General features: G+C 36.1%; 1 long non-coding RNA gene across 1 annotated transcript; it reads right to left on the reverse strand.

Moving 5' to 3' along the window:
- Positions 1-2,466: 2,466 nt before the first annotated feature.
- On the reverse strand, positions 2,467-4,079 carry LOC141623456 (uncharacterized). The gene is made up of 2 exons (XR_012533386.1): positions 2,819-4,079; positions 2,467-2,727 (listed from the first exon to the last, which is right to left on the reverse strand). It is a non-coding gene; the product is annotated as an uncharacterized LOC141623456 (long non-coding RNA).
- Positions 4,080-5,218: the final 1,139 nt, after the last annotated feature.

The following is a 5,218-nucleotide window of genomic DNA, read 5'->3' on the forward strand; positions in this document are numbered from 1 at the left end:
TTTTCCTTGGTGTATATATTTGCCTAAAAAACTTTACCCGCTATCCAAGTGATAGTATAATAGTATGTCCCTTGTAAATGACATTTTATAGTCACTACTGAGTATAAAATATAAATTGTGTTCAGGGCGAGTTCTCTGATGAGTGGTTTCCAATATATTAGTTTAAAATTGTCATACAAGATACTTTACAAGTCTATTTTCTAATGTGCTTATGGTTCTCTTTAAATGGCAGACACCGTGGCTAGATTAGAGACATGTAGTATTCGGACAGGTGTTGGAAGGTATGGACATTGTTACGCTCATTTAAGCACATGAGACTTGACAGAGGAGACCGTCCAAGGCAGAGGGTTGTCATCAGTGATTGTGGTGAATTGCCAACAGTATGATGTCGAAGTTCCAAATTTTCCCTTTCTGAAAAATTTTGGGTTGACACTATCTTTCAGCCACACTCACACCAATTTAGTCTTGAAGAAAAATAATCTTTATAAATAATCAACCATTAGGTGTTAAGGACAAGGTTACATAAGTTGAGTAAATATTTGTATCTACCAAGCTAAATGAGTGTATCTAATAAGGTAAAGGCTTGTATCTAGCAAACTAAAGGAGTATATCTACCATGTTAGAGAAGTGTATCTAGCAAGGTAAATAAGTGTATCTATCAATCTAAAAAAGTGTATCTGACTTGCCAGAGATGTGTATCTAGTAAGATAAAAGAGTGTATCAAGCTTAACAGATATGTGTATCTAGTAAGGTAAATAAGTGTATCTAGCTTACCAGTGATGTGTATCTAACAATCTAAATTAGTGTATCTAGCAATATAAAAAAGTATACCGAGTGTATCTAACAAGGTAAAAGAGTGTATCTAACTTGCCAGAAATGTGTATCTAATAAGGCAAAGAAGTGTAACTAACAAGGTACAAGAGTGTATCTTACACATTGTATTACTACTGGATACACAAAACAATTTGTGTATCTAGTAGTAATATCATGTGTATCTGGTAGTAATACCATATGTATCTGAGGGTATCCTTTGATATGCCATAGGCTGACCTGAATTACACTCAAGAAGAGTCCTTGCTAGTCAAGATCGACCACGAGTGGATTCGAACCCGAGATCGATTTGGCTAGTTGACACTCTGCATATAAACACACATTTGTAAGTGTTTCAGAAGATTTCCAATCGGTCGAATTTTCAACTCAATCACTAAAAAACTAGCACATTTAGATAATTTCAAGCAATATGATGAAGGGTAAAAGCTGGGTAGCTTAACTTGTATTTCTGAAATGAGGTCGAAAGAATCTTTTATCAATTTTGAGATAATTACGTATTCTATGAAGAAAATGGCATAGGAATTTAATAAACCCCCACTACTTAGACCACATGTATGTTCCATATGATAATATGGAGTATTCTTTATAGGTTAGTTTTTTCAAGTGTTGGAGCCATTTATGACCCTCTCCAAATTTTGATGTGTTCCCTTCTCACGGGAAAATGAATTTTAATGTATTCTCTTCTTTATGGGTTAGTTTTTCTAGTTTTTTAGCCATACTAACAATGGGACCAACTTTCCCATTTTTCTTTAGGGATAGCTTCATTTTAGTTTTTAAAGTGAAAAATAGCATAATAATAATTTAAATGAGTGTATCTAATAAGCCAAAGGTATGTATCTAACAAAGTAAATAAGTGTATCTAGCATGTCATCGCTGTGTATCTAGCTTGCGAGAGATGTGTATCTATTAAGGTAAGGAAGTGTATCTAGTAAAGTAATTAGTGTATCTAACTTGTGAGAGATGTGTACTTAGCAAGGTAAATGAGTGCATTATCTAACTTGTCAGAGATGTGTATCTACCAAGGTAAATATATGTATCTCGCAAGGAAAAAGAGTGTATATAGCAAGCTAAAGGTATGTATATGGTAATTTAAAAGGAAAAATACGTGCGTCTTTCCGGAGGACGTCCTCCCTACACACAAATGAGGAGCATCAAAATGGGAATTAAATATTATAAAATCCCCTCTTTGAGTGTAGGGAGGACGTCCTCCAGAGGACCCAAGAATTTCTCCTTAAAAGAGCATATCTAGCAAATTAAAGGTATGTTGGTAATTTAAATAAGTGTATCTAACAAATTAATGATATGTATTTAGTTACTTAAAAGAGTGTATCTTACAAGCTAAATGTATGTATCTAGTAACTTGAGCGTATCTAACAACTTAACATGTGTGCTTCTGATAAAATTCGAACAAAGTATTAAGGGATAAATGTATAGAGCAAGAGTAAGTCTTGCTTAAAACGGGTCGGATTTTAAGACGGGTTGTTGTGTGAGAGGAAATGGATAGAGGGGACAAAGGTGGGACCCCCCATGTGCCTCTCCACTCACCCTAAATGGGTATTTTGTGAGGGAATATGGTATCCGTCTTATTAATAAGACGGATACCTTGGTCTGAAATAAGAATTGGGGATAGAGCAAACGCAAACAAAAAGGCAATATAAAAGCAATTCAAAACAAAGTTACAGAAATAAATTGACAGTGCCTATAAATCCAAGCAAATGTCAATGCACCCAATGCTGCCAAGGGTAATTAGTGCAAATGGCTATAAATCGGATGATGAAAGCATGTTCGGAAGCAAATGGTAATTAGTGCAAGCAGACCACACAAGCAATTTCTCAGGCCATGAAATGACCGCACTCTTGAAGCAATCTCTCAATTTTGTCATCCAAAACCTCGGCCCTGCAGACCGTCTTTCAATCGTCACATTCTCAACCAACTCGCAAAGGCAAACCCCTCTAAAAAGGATGACACACGCATGCCAAGCTGATACCTTAAGAGCGGTTGAATCCATTCGAGCAGATGGATGTACAAACATAATTGAAGGGCTGCAAACCGCAGTCAAAGTCTTGGACCAAAGACGTCAAAAGAACCCTGTTACTAGTATCATTCTCCTTTCAGATGGTCAAGACAGAATAAGTAGCAAAACTCAAACACCACAACAATTTCTACAATAACCAAAAACTCGACTAAAAAATACAAAAACAGATTGAAACTTTGAGGCAAACTCACATTTGTCGAACTTTCTCTTTCATGAGTATTTTTTGTTGGCAACAAAGAAATCAGTCTCAGAAGACGAAATCCTGAAAAGAGCAGCTGAAAACATGAAAAGTATGAGAACCCATGTTCTCAAATGCAGAAACATGAAAATTATGATAAACCCATTCTTGCTTACACCCCGCAAGAATGGCCTTCCCTGCATCATCCCTGCAAACAAAACCCAGACCAACATCATCCACGCCAAAGATAGCAGCATCAATATTTAATTTAATCAAGCCCGCACTCGGTTTATCCCAAGCTCCTCTGCCCACACCAAGAATGGGGTTAACAATACCTGTAACCTTCTCCTGATAGCAAATATAGTCTCCAATCAGTCTATAGAAGCTGACCAGACCATCTCCGGCAACTTATACGACAATGAACTCAGATCCGCAACACCGTACACACTTCTAGCCCAGCACCACCCAACTTCATCCCCACGACTACCACATAACCACCACCTAACAACATCCTCGCTCCACCACATCCCCAAACTCCGTCAAATATCACGCACCACCTTAAATTCCATTCAACTTAGCCTCGCACCGCCAGTTTATTGGTCACGCACCTTAACCACTATATATCTTGTTTATTTAAAAAAAAAAAGTTGTGGTCTAAATCATAGATCTATGAAAATTTGAAAAGAATATAAAATAACTAACCAAATTAATGACATTTTTGTAAGATTTTGAGCCAAATAAATCCAATTTTGCCGAACTTCTGTGTAATTGCGGTTGTGTAGCGACAAACAGGTCGACGACGGTGGAGTAGCAGTTATTGGATTCAAGATAATGACGGAGCTCCGGCGACGGTGAAGACAGGTAGTAATGATGGTGGATAAAGGTGAGGGAGGTTAGAGGTTTGGGAATACGTTTGAAGGAAGAGGAGTAGTGACGAGGAGTTTAATTTAAGCTTGTGATTAATTTGATCTAAGAGCTGAAAATTAGTTCGTAAGTTCGCACCGAACTTTTGGTTCGCACAGGATCCTATTTATATATATATATATATATATATATATATATAGAGAGAGAGAGAGAGAGAGAGAGAGAGAGAGAGAGAGAGAGAGAGAGAGAGAGAGAGATTGTATTTGGTGATTTTGATTCTTATAGTGAGTTGTGCGTTGGGGGAATGTCAGCCATTAGATTAAATTAGAGATGAGTGGCCAAGATTAATCTTAGTTGTCATATAAAAGCATTGTTTTTTAGTTTATTTTCTCTTTTTTTTTCTTTCTCTCTCTCTCTCTTTTCTTTCCGTCATTTACTATCTAACTGTTTCCCTCTCTAATTAATACTCCTATTATCGCAAAACCGTTTATATCCTCATTCTAATCGCTAAGCGTTTTCTCTCTTCTATTATTCTTGTGTTATTCTTCTTCAACCGTTCGTCACCTTCATGTTTTCTCCTGTTTTCTCTTCGCTGTTGATCATCTTTCTTCCGATTGAAGGTAATTTCATGACGTTTTCCTCTTTTATTCTGTTATTTTGTTTTATTTCATGCCTTTTGTTTGCTTTTTTATTCCTTTTTTCAGTTTAATTATCGCTAGGTTTACTTAATCGAGTACTTTAATGTCGTTATTGCGTTTATGCAGTTTCTTCATTGTAATATTATGCCGCATTTTTGAATTTCGATTTTTCTGAAGTGATTTGCATGTTCTAGTCGTTTCTGCAGTGTTCTATTGTTTTGAAGTGATTTGCATGTTCTAGTTGACGAGTTGTGTTGAGTATTTTACTATTGATTTCTACACACTTTGCTTTTTGTGTTATTCTGTTGTTATTCTATCGCTTAGTTTGTTGTCAAGTTATTTGTTATGTTTTAATTGTTTATTGTGTTTTTCTAGGGTTTTTGTGTTTGTTCGTGTTGTCTTCACTTTTCAGTACTTCTGTTATTCCGCTGTTATACTGGTCCTATGGTGTCATTGCAGCGTTACTCTTCCTGTCATTGTAGTGTTTTTCCTGTTTTTATTTTCTGTTATTCTTTTTGTGTTATTCTGCTGTTATTCTTGTGGTTTTGTTTGTTTGGCTTTGTTTGTTTGTAGGTTTCAGCATCACTAATGGACTTAGTTTGTGAGGGATGGGCAATAAATATAGTGAATGAAGATAAATTGTTATTTGCTAGAGAGTTCGCTACTGAAAAG

This window comes from Silene latifolia, chromosome X (genome assembly GCF_048544455.1).
Source record: "Silene latifolia isolate original U9 population chromosome X, ASM4854445v1, whole genome shotgun sequence".
Taxonomy (NCBI): domain Eukaryota; kingdom Viridiplantae; phylum Streptophyta; class Magnoliopsida; order Caryophyllales; family Caryophyllaceae; genus Silene; species Silene latifolia.